This window comes from Trachinotus anak, unplaced genomic scaffold, assembly GCF_046630095.1.
Source record: "Trachinotus anak isolate AG129_WGS33_773 ecotype Australia unplaced genomic scaffold, CSIRO_AGI_Tana_v1 ptg000032l, whole genome shotgun sequence".
NCBI lineage: Eukaryota > Metazoa > Chordata > Actinopteri > Carangiformes > Carangidae > Trachinotus > Trachinotus anak.
Genome location: NW_027273883.1, coordinates 20,356,554 through 20,373,024, shown reverse-complemented (window position 1 = coordinate 20,373,024; position 16,471 = coordinate 20,356,554). Strand labels below are relative to the sequence as shown.

The following is a 16,471-nucleotide window of genomic DNA, read 5'->3' as shown; positions in this document are numbered from 1 at the left end:
TTTTTACTATTACTATTACTTAGATTTTTAACCTTTATTTGATTTATATGAGCGCAAAAGATCCTGCTCTCATGGATTCCCCACCTGTCATGTCTGACTTTGGGGAAACAATTGAAGGTTACCTGCATTGGTCAAAGGCACCAGGACCGAGGTTGTTGAGCTCCACACTGAAATAGGACTGAAATAACCTAAACTCCAGGGTCCTGCCTCATGTGTGGAAATCTGAACCTCAATGCATAAGAAACCTTTAATTTGGAAAAAAAAAGGAAAAAAAAACTTGATTGAACATAATATATTTGAAACGGAAAGAGAGAATGAAGTCTAATGCTGTCATTTGTAGTCTATTTGAAGAATCGGGTTAATGTAAAGGTCACTGAACAGTTTCTGCATTTTTGTCCAGAGTCAGGTGATATGAATCATGACAAACTGAAGGGTCTGTTGTGCAACTAAAGTCATGAGCTGGTTTTGGATGGAAAACACCACAAACCAAACAGGAAGTCAAGCCTTACCAATATTTCTCTCTACTTCTGCTTTTTTTTTTTTTTTTAAATCTTGTGGATATTGTGGTTAATTTTCTTCCAGAGCTGAGGCTGTTGTTTGCCTTTTGACACTTACTAACTGTCGTGTAGCAGCTGATCAACATTTCTGTGAGACTGCAGCCTCTCCATTTTTCATGATGTCAGTGGGAGAGTATTTAGCGACACCACAGGATGTGGTGGTGTTACAGAATGTATTTTCAAGCACAGAAAATCTCCAAGAGTGGATAACTGTGTCCAAGCTTGATAAGTGCATATTGTTAATGATACAAAAATATCATCTTTTAAATTGCAGGATGGTAAATATAGCCTAATACATTTTAAATGTAAAAAGTGCAGGAATATAATTTGTCTTTATTTTCAAGCAAATTTGATTTTGATGAAACATATTGAGTACTTAGGGTTTAATAACACATGTATGAACACATTTTTATATTCACTTTCACAACACTGTGTTTTTATGTTAAAAATGTTTATGGTAAAGATAATTTAATTGCCAAGCTATTTTGGCCTTAAAACTTATAAAACAGCAAATCCTTTCCAAGCTAATATTTTCTCAAAATAATATGTAAAAATTATATAACATTATATTTCAGGAGTAGGTTGCAATCAATTAATATGCCTTCTAAAAATCCTGGGGGATCGCAGGGCAGAGGTGTGTAGCTCTGTGAGTTAAAGTGTGACTCACAAGCTGTTTACGAGCTGTTTCGCAGCCTCCTCATCCCATCCCCGCCGCCTGTCTCCACCGTGTAAAAATAACTAGTTAGAAAAATCTGAAAATAAACAGCTTCAAGATGGGGGATAATTAAGGCAAATATGGAACCAGTGTTTTTATCTGTCACACTTTTTCCTCTTCTTTTCCACCCCTCCTTCTCTTTTTTCAGGGCGTGTTCTGTCCCTCCTGACACCTTACTCTCCCCTCACACAGACACACACACACACACACACACACACACACACACACACACGCTACCTCCACCACCAACCAGCTCCCCTGCTGTGAGAGCAAACACTCATCGCACATGATCACCATGACGATATGGAAATATGAATTATGCATAAAGGTAGGCTCGCTTCGGCTGTGGGTACAAAGCCGTGAGGGTGATATTCTCCTTTCAAATGATATGGGAAATATCCCCTTAGTATTAATAATATAACAATCTATTCTGCCACATTATTCTCTGTCTCATAGATTTGTGATTCGTTAGTTGTTCCACACATTTAATAGGCCTAACCCCCATACACACTGTACATGGAACCATTACAAAATTTAACATCTGCGCATTGTGTGCTTAATATTAAAATTAGCATAAACGATGAAACATTGTATTCATTTTCTAAGTCTAATCACAGACTCACTAATTTCAGTATTGCCCTTTAATAAACTGTGAGAGCTGTGGGGGAGAATGTAATTATATTTTGCTGACTTTGCTTTTCTAAATGTTCTTCATTGTGTCATTTCAAGGTCACAGTGCAATTAAACATCTCCACAAAGGAAGTGCATAATAGGCATGCAGATATGCAATACAATGTCACCATATTGTCTTTTGTTTATTAAATCGAGTCCAGACTGTATTAGAGGCAACCATTTCATCAGCTCAGGATCCTGACAGTGTGACAGTGTGAAACAGCATATCTGCGTCTAAACCTTGGCAAGAGCCATCCATCTAACAGACTAGCTATTATTAGATATTTATCTAATACAAATGTGACATTGAGATTATTGAAGTAGCAACAGATCCAGTGCTGACAGGCAGACAAAAAAAAGTGCCTGGCTATATTTGCCAAGAAAAAAGCAGTTTCCTGGAAGGGAAAATAAAACAGAAGAGGCCCACAGAGGCTGTGAAACACAGGGAATCTGTACTGTACGACAAGCTCGGTTAGACATGGTTGGCTGGAAGGTTACATTATGGCTCCCTGCAATTTCTGTGTAGTAGGTGTTACATGAGCTGATGGGCAGAATAGTCTGTGAGACATAATGGTGTAAATAAATGGCTGAAAATGACTGGAACACAATATGAATAAACAAAAGCTGTTCTATTTTATTTGGCAGCATCCAGCCACATTAATATGGTATAATATAAATCACATTAAATTTTGGCTGATGTTAACATTTTTATCCCAGGCACCCTGCAGGCAAAGAGAAATGACCATATTACTCTGAGTTCATCTTTGTTAATCAAACAAAAGAATAAATTAAATAATTTCTGCTTCCTGTTTTACTATAATTCATCCCTCTCTTCGTGCATTATCAAATGTTATTAATGATTATTCACATTGTCATCGAAAATTATTGTGGCCACGATTCCTGCGATTGTGAACAACATTTTGTAGCTTGTAATAGTTATCAAAATGTTGTTGATGGCTCATCAGTATCACCATAAAGTGCTGGTGACATTTTCAGTCAGTTCTCCACAGGAACTTTCAATGTCAAAAGCTTTTTCAGATCTTGAACCTGAAAGAAAATCCTCCTGAATGCCTCACACTGACAGCAAACACAGAGGCGGACAAAAATACTGAGAGAAAACATGCTGATGCTGAAACTATAAACATTATTTTGTAACTGTAAAGACAATTCCATTGTTAATTGTTGTTAAAATACAGCAACCACCAAATACACCACAAGATAATAACAATACTATTCTAAAATACAATATGTAATAGTTTTGCTATGATAATTAGTGTTGCCACATTTAAAACACACTATGCATTCACTATGTCAACCTGTCAGCTTTATTCATTAACACACTGTTTTAGTTAATAGACCACTGCTGGATGTTTGTTCTCTATTGTGAAATATATTATTGTATATACTGTATAATGCATTAATGTCATCATTAATCATAATGCATTTTTACAGTAACATGCAAACATGTTATTGTAAAGGCCCCATTTTTTTTATGCAAAACCTTTAAATTTATTCAGCATTTCCAGTATTTTTTTTTCAGTATGTGTTTGTGTATAAATGTGTGGCATTACCACTTATTTCATGTATTTGGGCCTTAATGCAATACGTTAACAGTATGAGCCCGTCTAATTATCTGCTCAGTGTGGCAGAGTCTAGCCGCACACTAAACAGAGATGACAGACGTGTGTGCAGGTGTGGATGTGCTCCTGTGTATGTGTCATTTGGGTCGGTGCAATGGTGCTGACGTTTCCATAACTGTGTGCTGACACCTCCTCAGTATGTAAGAACTATCTCTCACGCTGCATTATTTAAAGGTCGAGAGGGAGACACAGACAGGAGGAGAGGGAGAGGGGACAAGGAGAGATAAAGGGAGGGAGAAAGAGATCCAGGTATCCTTCAGAAAGTGTCTCTACAATGTGTCTGAGTTCTAAACCACCGCAAAACTTAACTAATTATTGCACTGACTCCCTCTCTTCCTCTGTGTTTATTTCTCTCCATTCCCCACGTGCTTTCTCTTCTCTCCTCCCTTCTGTTTCTATTTGTTTCCCCCACTACATCACCCTCTCCTCTCCCCCCTTGCTCCCTCCCTGCTTCTCTCTCTCCCGCTAAACCTAACAACTCGCCAGGAGAAATATGATTAGCACAGCGGAGAGCTGAGAACCACAGTTTGCTGGGGAAGTCTCACACACACACACACACACACACACACACACACACATACACAGGCAGTATTTCCCAACTGTGTAGTGCTGAGAAATGGGGGGGAGAGGAAAGGTAAGACATAGAGACAGGGTGTGACAGATAATAATAACAGGCCAACACAGCAGCTCACTGGTTAGCTAAATTAGTTGGCTTCTGTGTGCAGTTTGAATGATCCCCCATGTTTGCCTGGGTTTCCTCCCACAGCTGTAACACACACAAATCAGGGGGATCGGAGGGTCTAAATTGCCCCTGAGTGTGACTGTTTGTCCATGTGTATTCTCCATATGATGCTCTGGCGACCTGCTTAGGGAGTTACCCCGAAATGCTCGATGCATGCTGGGAAGGCTTGAGTCCCTTCCCCCTTCCACTGTGACTGAACAGTAGAACCACTCAGTAAAAACCAAAGGGTCAATAATCATGATATTGTATTAACCCATGAAGTGAAAAAAAGTCACATTTCTAATTTCTCCTCTACAGTAAATAAGGCAATCTTTATTTATTATTATGGTTTTTATGGCTCTCTCTAAAATACTGTGGATGTATTTGCTGGCACCATTCATTGGTTATCATTCCTGTCCACAGTCCACAGTTCTCCTCACATAACTCCCGTCCATATGTATATGGGCAGGAGTATATTTTATCTGAACAAGGGAACAGAGAGTGTTTCACAAAGCTACAAACTGCAGTAAAAAAAATTAAAGGAGAAATATTTAAAAAGTTTGACCCTTCGCCCAAAAGAAAAAAAAAACACAGAAGTATTATTGCAACAGTGACGCAACAATAAAACCTAATCAACAGTTCAGTGACCATTGAGAGTGATGTTAAGTAAATCTCAGAAACTATATTGGACATGAAAGAAAACAAATATTGACAATGACAATGTTATCAGCTGATGATGCAATCACGTCATACCTTCAGTGAAACTTTCAAAAAGTCTGTTTTTAGTTGCATCTTAGACGAATATTAAGCATTTCTAAATGAAAGGAAAAAGAAAGACAGACAGGGTGATAGACAAAGAATGGCAGAGAGTGACGGAGAGAAGCAGACACTCTGAGGGAATGAGGGGATGCAGGAAAGGACGAGAGGGGAGGAGGGAGGGAGGGAAAGCGGAGTGGTTTTAGGCCGATGTGAAAGCCAGCAGGTCACAGAGGTTCCCTTTAAATTTAGAACAAACCACGAACACTGAATGTCTACTCCAAAAGGCTGAATGACTGATTATAATGGCTGCCTGTTTCGATCTCGTCCTGTCAGCCTCTCAGCTCTGCTTTCTTAAGAGGGCTGTGACTATTGGGCTAACATGTGGGCAGGCCTACAATTTACAATTACAATTAAGGCATTTAGCTGACGCCCTTGTCCAAAGAGACTAACAATAAGAGCAGCAATAGAAAAGGCTACAGTGTCTGTGAATCCTGTGATCCTCAGCAGTCTGGTAAAGAGCAGGAGTGAGGGGCAACAGCACAATGTGAAGACCTGAGGAACAGGTGCAGTGCCAAACAACTACAATGCATCAGTATGTATCAACATGCCCCATGAAAAGAAGAAGCAAGGTTATACTGTGTTTACACACTGTGATAACAGAGCTACTTTATTTTAAATCCAAATGAACCGACCACATAAACACCTCAGCTCTGATACAGAGCTTTTGTTTAGGTTTTGATGCATTAGACTAAATGTATTAACATATAACAGTATTAGAGGTATATGCATTATAACAACCAAGGTGACGTGAGAAGTAGTCCACAGCAGGACAGAAAATACTGGCCTCAAAGCAATTAGAAAATGAAGACACTGACGCTTGAGGATACTCTGCATTAACCCTGATCACTCACAAGAATCAGCATTCATCGACACATCACTTAGAGTCTGACCTCCATCTTCAAACGTCAGGACACATCTGTAGAGGAGTCACTGATAATATGAGGCAGTTGGGTGACAGACCTGTTGTTAATACTGTTCTCTGCAGTACAAACTTTCAGGTGACTGCATCACTCATAACCTTACCTCTGCCAGTCCACTAAATGATAAACTCAAAACAAAAGGGATCAGATGCCGTCAGTCTTCACACTGTACTAAATATTTCAAGTGTTTATTTCTGTAGTGTCAATGACTTCCTGTTGTAATATGTGCAGTATGTGGACGCTAACATTTAGTCTCATCTCTCTACAACAGGGTGCACAACACACTAATGGAAATATGAGCCACCTAACACACACACACACACACATACACACACACACACACACACACACACACACACACACACACATACACACACACACACACACACACACATACACACACACACACACATACACACACACACACACACACACACACAGAAATTACTGCCAGCTGATACTTTTATATCTTCTGGTAAGCAAACAAAATAATCTCTTACAAATGCCTGTTTATGTATGAGCGACATGTTTTCATAACCAACACATTCATTAAGAAACATACATGTACAAACCCTAAAATAGTTTCAAAACAGTTTAACTGAAAAAATGCCAATGATAAAATAATATTCAACTTTACAACTGCAAATAATTTGCCAGACAAAACAAGTCCAGTGAGAAACATCAACAAACACATCTTCTCTTTCTCCTTTTCTGCATCAACAGTTTGATTTACCCGTTTGTCCAGGAAGAAAAACATCCTGGTAAAAATACTGACTCTAACCAAACTTGAATCTGACAACGATTGGCCAGAGGAAATCTGTGTCTCCTCCCTTTTTCATGGTATTTAGCTCAGAATACTTTTGTTTTGTTTTGGTGCAAGTTTCCATTTAACCAAGACTTGAAGGAAGAAAAGTGAGTAAGCAAAGACAGACACTCTGACCCTTGATGACACAGCAAAGCGTATATGTATCTTTTCAGTAACAAAATCTAATATCAACTGACATCATAGTGATACATGTATTAATTAAGGAGTAATAATAAAACCACAATGTTATGGCAGTAAGAAAAGGTCTCGTAAGCTTTGTAATTACTTACAGACTTATTCTAAAATGTCATGTCCATTAAACTATGAGCCCAACAAGCACTACTCTCAAACTGAAAATGCTAAGACTCTGCGCTCCACACTGCAAAAAATGGCAGGTTAAAGTGGTGTTTTTAAATTGAGATCCATCAAATTTCTCAAAAGACAGCCTCAAATAACAGTTCTGTTACTCACAATGCAGGAGCAGCTGGTTCTAACGCCCTTTTTTATTTGTTGCTAATATGAAATAATACTGCGACAAAAAAGATTACACCTGGAAATTACAAACTAGTTTTGGATGAACATCTTTAGCCTAAAGCGAACATCTTACAGTTACTGCAAATATTTACAAGATACATTTCTTGGAAATACACAATATTTCTAAGAAGAAAACATCAGAACAGAGCAGGTACTCACTCACATAGATGTAGGAATAGCCCCCAAAACACACCACCACCACCATGCAGAAGTCTGTCTACTATCCTGTCAGGGTGCAAGCTAGTTGCCTTGGCCCTGGCTGGGCGTTATTTGTGAGTCAAATCCTTAAAGAACAAGAAGCTTTCTCTGTGCCTAAACCTGCCGACAGACTGGGGGCTTTGAAGGCCCCCAACTGAGCTCAGCGCAGAGCTTTGAAGCCAACTGAAAACTCTGCTTTATGGAACTAAATGAAAGCGAAGAAAAGGGGAAAGTTACAAAAAGCAGAGAAACACTGAGCTCTGTTGCTGTTTTTCTCTGCTGCTTCATGGTTGCGGGTTTGTGAGTGTAGTTTGATGATTAATTGGAGGCGGTGTAGGAAATATATAATTGAGATCTGTTTTATCATGTGTGTCAGTGAGCACTGTGATACTGCAGCTTGTTGGTCTGTGTTATAGTATATTTTCAATCTCAGTCACAACCAATTGTTTTCACGTCTCAATTATTAGTTAGTGGCATTAATTAATAACATTTATTTTATTTAAAAATGACCAAAAACAAATTAAAGTGTATTGACCAATCATCTACACAGTTACAGCTCATTTCTAAGATATTTTAAGGTGAACAATATATTATCACGTTTATCAACATTATTAGGAGGACAAATGTGGCTACTAGTTTTATTTCAATTGTTTTATGAGCATGACTGATGTATTCACTATGAGTTGTATCTTTTCTTACTCTCCAACGACCATCAAATGCTACGATTAATTTGCATTATTTTATAATCTCAACGGCCAATATGAGTGTCCTTAAAAATCTATATATATAGCCTGAACGGAGAAGTAAAAGATAATATGAAAATGCTCTTGTGTGAATTGTTGCTGCTAATGTCAATGGCCTTGGTCAAGTTTCATATTAATGAAATATTTCTGTAAAATGTTATATCAATATGATGCTGAAATATCACCTTTACAGAAACTCTTACTGCTGTCCCACATTTAACCTCTTTTTTTATTTATTAGCCTATTATTACTTTATTATTAGCCCTTTATTGAATAAAGAAAATGTTGGTTCCTAATTCTTGGACTATTACGGCCACATTTTTTCCAACATGGGGCCTCTGTATCATTTGTAAAAGAAAACATGACATTAAAAAATAATATTATGAAATTATTCATTCATAAAGAACATGTTTTTATATGTTGTTCGTTTATTACATAGTGTCACCTGATACTTATTACTTTTTAGAAATAATAAAGCTCTTAATTAGCTGCAGAGAACGTCAGGATTTCTGTTTTACCAGCCATAAACACAAATTGTCTGGGTTTGTTTTTGTTTTTTTCTAACAGCATGTTGACATTTTTTTTTTAAATCAATGTTTTCGCAGCACTTTTGAGCAATATATTATCACGTTTATCAACATCAGACTTGAAACCAAATTGTTGTGGTTGAAGAGCTGCTGTTTTAAACAGCAAATTGAATAGTTTCATGGTAATAAAGATGGGTCTGTGTGGCAGACTGAGTAAACAGTCGCTTGTTGGGTGAAAATCTCAATTCTGTTTTTCTGCTCTGTCACCTTGATGTCTGAACTTCAGCTCTGAAAAACAATTCTGGTGCCAAGAACCGTCCATGAAACATCATTACCATGGTGCTTTTTATGTTAGTTTAGCTGAATTAATTATCAGGAAAACAAACAACACCTATCTAAACTGAAGCCTGCGTATTCTCAGGATGTTGCAGCTGACTTTTTAGATACACATCTGCAATCAGATCGCTGGCTCTGGACTCTCAGAAAACCGTTTATCACTTTCTCTGTCTCTCTTTCTCTCTCTTCTTTCAATAAGTCCTTTAGAAGCACACAAACCATCTCCAGCAGACAAAACAGTGGACAAGCCTCTGTGATGTCCTGACTCATTCTGCTCCTCTTCTCTCCAAAGCCTTGGGGCCGACGCATTGGGACCCAAAACCAACACGCACATAATGGGGCCTTGTTGGAGCCGCCTTAATGTTTCTAATGTTATGTAAATGAGGAGGGAAGAGGGCAGGAAAGGAGAAGAGAGGAGCAGAGCGGAGGAGGAGGCAGTGGGAGTGTTTGTGTGTCCGAGGAGGCTGCTAAGCTCCCATTACCAGGGGATTAGGCAAATGCTGCCGTTGTATCGATGCTGGTTCGACAGCGAACCGCCAACCCTAATCCCCTCCTCTCTTCTCCTTCCGACAACGCCTCGTCAACGCCTCCTCTCCTCCTCTCTATATAGTCCCCCCCATAAATCGTTTGTTAAAAATCCGCACAGAACTTTCTGGATTCAACTTTTCAACTCTCTCCTCTTGTTTCTCACTCATGCAGATACACTCCAGCTCACATAAGCTCAAAAAACACAAATACTACTGGAATTACTTGGTTCACGGCCAGTGTAAATTTGTCTGTTCATTGATTTCTCTGACATGTGATGTGTGTGTGTGTGTGTGTGTATCTGTGTATGTGTGAGAAGTGATCAATATTGAAAGCCAGAGAGTGCCTTTCTGGTTTGTCTGTGATGTGTTTGCCTGGAGCTTGAGAGTGCAGATACGACCTACTGGCTTCTGAATGCATCAACACTTCAGTTCACTGCTCCTCTGACTCTGGGCAGGAGGACGAGTTCTGGTCTCTGGGTGCTGCTCACTGGTCCCTGGGCGCCCTGGTGGCTCCTTTAAAGGGATTCTGGAGACATCCTTCTGCTTTATCTTCCTGCAGTGAGACAGTGCACGAAGACGGGAGAAGGAGAGGCAGAGAGAGCACATGGTGTGCTATTTGTAGGCGAGCAGTTTCTTTAAACTTTGTCTGTTGTGCGCTGCCTCTCACACCATTTGTGTTTTTCGAGACTTAATAATTATATTTTATAATACAAAAATTACAGAAATCAAAAATACACATTTTCAGAGTTTTATGAACATAAATTTACAGTAAAATGATCAAAATGACTGTTAAATGATTTATTAGCATTTTTTTTGGCTGCACAGAAATACATTGCTGAATCTACATGTCTGAGATGTTGCGACATACATCATGCAAGCCATCGCACACTCAATGAAGCAACAAAAAAAGAAGAGATTAATCGCTGCATGTGTTATCACTAACTATTCAACACAGCTCAGGCTGAGGAATGTCATCAAGAAGTGAGGAAGCTATTCTGAGACAAACGAGCTGTGTGATGTTCGTGTGTGTGTGTGTGTGTGTGTGTGTGTGCGTGCCTGTGCGTGTGCAAGTGTGACACAGTTGCAGGCAGAACTTGGAATACTCAATTATCACATTAGCACATCCAGGGAGAAGCCGAAAGGCTACACACACATGCCTACGAACAAGCACACACACACACACACACACACACACACACACACACACACACACACCACTACCACCCCCACATATCTCTGGAACTGCAGGCCCCCTGCTGAGAAGCTCAAACACACCAACTGAGGGTGGGGGGTGGTGGTGGTGGTGTTGTGGGGTGGGGATGAGGGGAGGGCTGTTGGGTTGTTGAGAAGCATGAGGCTGGTGAGTGACATTGAGACCAAGGTTAAACACAAGCCATCCGTTCTGTTCGGCTGCAGGCCGCGTTGAGACCGGCAGCAGCACTGTGTCACAGCCTCCTCATCCATGTCTATGAGCTCAACACGTCGGGTGATGCTGCTCCCAACAAAACAGCTGATCTCTGCTCAACCTTTGCCACATCGCAATGCATCGTCTTTCAGCAGCACGCAGCGGTAGTCAGTCATATTCAAGGATGTACACACTCATACATTCCAGGTAGATTACGCTGTAAAATGTGCTTTGCAGCATTGAACTAGTTCCACTGTTCACACTGCGAACAGGGAACTTTGAAGAGACAGAGGCTTTAGATAGTTGTAAGCATAAACACAGACTGTGCAGGCTGGCAGAGCACGCAGAACAACATCACATCTGGCATGCAGGCAGAATGGCAGAAAGCACGGACACAGTGTGCGAGGCCTGGTCAGCCGAACATGATGAAACTTTGTACAGTATTATTCCTTATGCTCCACCTGCAATTGCTAACAATGTCATATGGCTGGTGGGGCTGCATAATTACGGGTTATGTCCGTATTTTATTTTGACAGCTAAATGATTCTTCTGCATTAAGGTCCACTCATACAGAGGCTCGGCTTCCTCTTCCTCAGGCTGTGTGGAGATTGTAGGTACAGTGATTGGTCTGTTTGAATTTTCCACGGCTGCTTCTCTGCTTCACCTTTCTGAAGAGTTAGTGAATTATGAAGCTCAATAATGTTAAGTAATGTTAGAAACATAAGCTCTTAGTGATCTCACAGAGCTTCTCGCCAACTGCTGCTTTCTGTTACAAAATAAATGTACTAATAAATGCACAGCAAATGTATCTATTGTAAAAGTGGTAGGACATTGACTAGGTTAATTTCTGCACTGAACTGCTGTATGTTTGCTTTAAGTAACCAGACAAATAACACAAATAACAAACACAATTCAACTGGGAGTCTATCTGAGGACGCAGGATGATTAAGAGAGCGGAGATGTTCTGCACATTATAGATTCAACGCTGATTTTCCATTACTATTTGAGTTGTCGTTCTTGGCGGTGTCTGTGGTCTGATGTTAAAGATAAGTTTCATCACTATTAAGGAAGTGTGTGGTCTATTATGTGCGACTGAAATACCACAATAATGGCAATCACTGTTTTCAAATTCGGTGGAAATGAGCATGGAAATGATAGTTGCAAAAATGTTTTCGACAAGCACAGTTAAGCTTACCGATGCTGTTTAGGATGGTGTTTGAGTGTTCACGGGGCGCTGTTATCATAATCCACACAAGGTACAAAAGACGAAAAAGCACAGAGCGGCTGACCGAATACAGCACTAGAAACACAAAAACTAAGACGTTTTGACTGCTGCACAGGGATGATTAAAATCTGTTTATTGAGCATCTAGAAAAAAATTTAGTGAGATGGTCAATTTTCTACATATATAGTATAATTAATCAGCTCTCCTCTTTATCTAGAGATCATTATTTATTTTAAGCCAGTTTGGAAAATGTTCGCATTTAGAAACAGTTTGATTTCCTGTCATCAAACTCCAGGAATATCTCAGACAATATTATTACATTTTGTCATCACTTCATTCTGCGTTGTTGAACTGAGCAGTTATCTTGCAATAGAAAACTCATGCCTTTTTATTAGTTATCCACAGAGAAAAGCCATAGAAATCAAACAGGTGGCTGATGCTGTTTATTCCTTTGTGTAGCAGTTGTTGCTAAGGAAACAGCGAGGAAAGGGGAACGGCAACAACAATGGTTTTTATCCTGGATAAATAACTCAGCAGCCAGTATAGCACTAACAAACAGTTAGTTGAAAGAAAGAAATTCACATATTCACGAACAACACATCTTTATAAATCAGATGTACAACAAAGCCAGGATGAGATGAGACGCAAACGGTACATCACTGATATCACTGCGCTGATAATTACTCTTTGTTAGCAATAATTGATCTAAATCAAAAAAATATATATAGCTCATACATGTCGCACATGGTAGCGTCTCCTCAGAACAAAGTTTAGACATTATTACAGATTTCAGACTACATGGAAAAGAGCAGAAGTTTAAATTCATGGCTTACAAAATGACAAACATGGCCAGCTTCTCCTTACTGCGTCTACAGCAGAGGACCAACAGGCATAAAGTCATGGTGTAGGGATGGTGAGTAACTGCTCGGTGTCAGCTTGGCTCACTGTCAGCTGATATGCCGTAAGAGGTGTGGCTATTTAAAGTCTAGTGGTTGGCCGTTCAGTCGAGACAGTCATTACTAACTTGGACAAAAAAAAAAAGTGGTGTGGTGCTCATGTGTGTGTGCTTTGCCGTGTGTGACTTTAGTGTGTCTGTGCTGAGGTGTTTTTATGATACTTTGACTCCACTGGTATGTTGTAAGGAGAGAAAGAGAGGGAGAGGAAAAACGCAACTGTGAAGAGAACAAACATGCAGATACCTTATGAGCAGACAGAAAGGCATGTTGAGAGGGTAATGAGCACTCTGGAGGGTGAAATATGTGTGAGTAACGAGAACGTCATGATAAGTCTGGGCCTTATCGCACACCTACTGTTACAGTATGTGACAACATACAGGCAGTATGTGACACTGTCATGATTTCATGACTTCACTAATTTATCTATTTTTTAAATAAACCGTATCTGTCATGTTCTACACTACATTTCTTTTTTTTTTCTTTTTTACCATAATAAGAATTTTTCCGGTGCCTGGGAAGCAACTGAAATGTCCCATATTTCTAATATGTTTGCTGCTTAATGTGAGAATTGGGCTGAAATAACAAGAAGTATGAAGATAAAGGGAACGAAATGAAAAAGTCGACCTGGCTAAGCACTTACAGCAATGCAGTGTCATCCAGCCAATCAAATCTGTGCAAAGACACATTCATAGTAGATTACTTTGTAACCTGAACACCATATTTCTTCTGTTTACCTTGTGATTTGCTTAATAGATGATGAAATATTGTCTCTGTAATACATTTCTGGTGCCTGAAAGAACATGCTCCCACTTACACAACCTCTTGTGTGTTTTTTTTTTCCTCATTGCAGGGCTATTTTTTAGCTGTTACTGTCCTGTAACAGGTGAATAATAAGCCTGACAGTCATTTGCTAAAAGCTCGCTCACTTACATATCTGTATTCTCAGGGTAAAATATACACAAACTTGTTCTTCCTACTGAAAACTGTAAAATAGCATATAAATAATAAAGAGGGAATCAAAAAAGAGAGGGAGAGGTAAGTAAACTTGTAAATTAGAAGGAGTGGAGTAAGTAAGTAAGATTTTTTTTCACTTCCCTCAGAAAAATTGTTCGTACTTATTCCAGACACATATCTTTGTATTGTTGGTGTCCATGGAATTCAGCCAGTGACTGACAACGACACCTGCACTGATCTTTTCATGATTCAGCACATTTTCCAAGTATAGTGCAGATGATATGTTTGCCTGTGTTACAGCTTTCTCTTTCTCACTTGCTTTTATTGAAGAAATGGTACAACATTAAAAAGTTCTGCCCAAACGCTTCCCCTCCCCTTTTACACTTCTGGTCTTCAATCCTTTTGGACTGCACTCTTTCCTCCAGAGGCCCTCCCTCCTCCTCTACATTGTAAAAACCTGTCCACCTGAAAAAAATCATTTCATCTCCAAATAAATACTCACGACACAGGCAGGTGAAATGCTTGCTGGTTCATGCAGTGTGCAGTTTTCTGTACAGAAATCTGGTGTACAACTTGGTGAAACAGACTCTCTCACGGGAGACATTCAGTCTGTTCAACCACAGAAGTAACTAATAACGTTAGTAAAGGCTACATTACATTTTGTAGCTCCAGCCCCGGGGTCTTTGCTATTGTTCATGCTGGCACAAAAGTGTGACTCACTGGATCACCCTAAAACTAAAACAAGCCCTCACACCTGTGGTTTTTCTGCCTCTGCCAACAAGCTGTAGCATGAGAAGAGTCTGATGCTTGAACAGGCAGGTATTACCTGACGAGCATTTGAGTCACCTCTAATATTAGCAATGAAATGATAGCTATTGTCTTTTGATACCTATTGTCTTTATACAAATGCTGCACTCAGGGAAGAAGAGGAAAGTTCATATTGTTTTGACGGGAAACGTTACCGTTGTATTATTACTCAGTTGTTTACCTCGCAGTCACAGAAAAAGATCAGCTGTCTTTATCTTGCTACCTTTTTAGCAGTTAGCAATTTGGTAACAAATGAAACCAGACAAAAACAAACAGCTCGTTTTAAAAATGGTTGAAACAACTGTATTAACATTGTTTTCTATTTAAATGTATCTTCCATTGTGGTTATTTTCATTAATTCCCCATAGCTCTAAATCCATATCATAACTAGGAGGCCGACATAAGCTGTTGTTTATGATGTGAACATGGCATAAGCACTAGCTACATTTACCTCGCTAGCAAACTTAACAAGCTGGCATTAAAATTATTAATCAGTTTAAAAATTAAAAGAGAAAGTAACTCAGCTTTTTCTACATGTTGTTTTTAACATGTAGGTTATTCTCTCAATGCTTCATTTAGCAATGTTTTTGAAATTGACCACAATGACTTCCTGTAGTGATAAAGGGACGCTAATGGTCAGTCCTTCCTGTATGGGTGTAGTGTCCATGGTCTGAGCATTAAAAACACAAAAACAACAACAACAAAAATTATAAACATGGAAGATAGTATAGAGCAAAAATGAAAAGAAAAGAAAAGTTACTATTTAATATCACAAATTAAATCTTTAGGTCCAATAAAAATAAAAATAAAAAAGCTTAAAGAGCTGTATCAGAAACCTTGAGAACTTTTACTTCCAGAACTTGATGCTAAAGTGAATGAGGCACAATCTTGGAACAGCTCTCTAGGTAGAGCCATGATTGGTAAACTACTTAGTGCAAAATGGCAAAAAGCCAATGTAAACAGTGGATTGTTAAAGTTAAGTGTCTAGCAAACTAAAGACTGAGCTGAAATGCAAATTAATACTGGACTTTAATTGAAGAAGAAATAAGAAAGACTTCAGTGCTGCTCTGTAATTACATCCTGGTTACTATACAGTTAAACAATATAGTTATACTGTAGATTCATTCCCAAAAGTTGTGTGCAGTTAAAATGAAAGACCTTGACATATCAGGAGCCTGCAAGACAACATAACCTACAACTTGATTTGTATAACATATTACCAGGCACTCTATTTATATAGAGTTATATACTATATATTTAGAGTATATGGTCCTTGTTTTTTGTTTTATAATTCATACGCAACCTAGCTGCTGTAATGCTCAAATTTCACATATAATAATAAGAGATGAATAAGGTACTCATATTTCAATTAATTGGATGCATAAGGAGTTATTTGCAAACATGTTAACC

At 39.0% G+C, this 16,471-nt stretch overlaps 1 long non-coding RNA gene across 1 annotated transcript in view; it reads right to left on the bottom strand.

Annotated features, from left to right (window-relative positions):
* The window catches only part of LOC139613834 (uncharacterized), a 62,984-nt gene that overhangs the window by 19,012 nt on the left and 27,501 nt on the right, over positions 1-16,471 (bottom strand). Inside the window, exon 2 of the long non-coding RNA XR_011686832.1 lies at positions 10,117-10,267. This is a non-coding gene — a long non-coding RNA (uncharacterized lncRNA). The remainder of the gene's footprint in view (positions 1-10,116; positions 10,268-16,471) is intronic.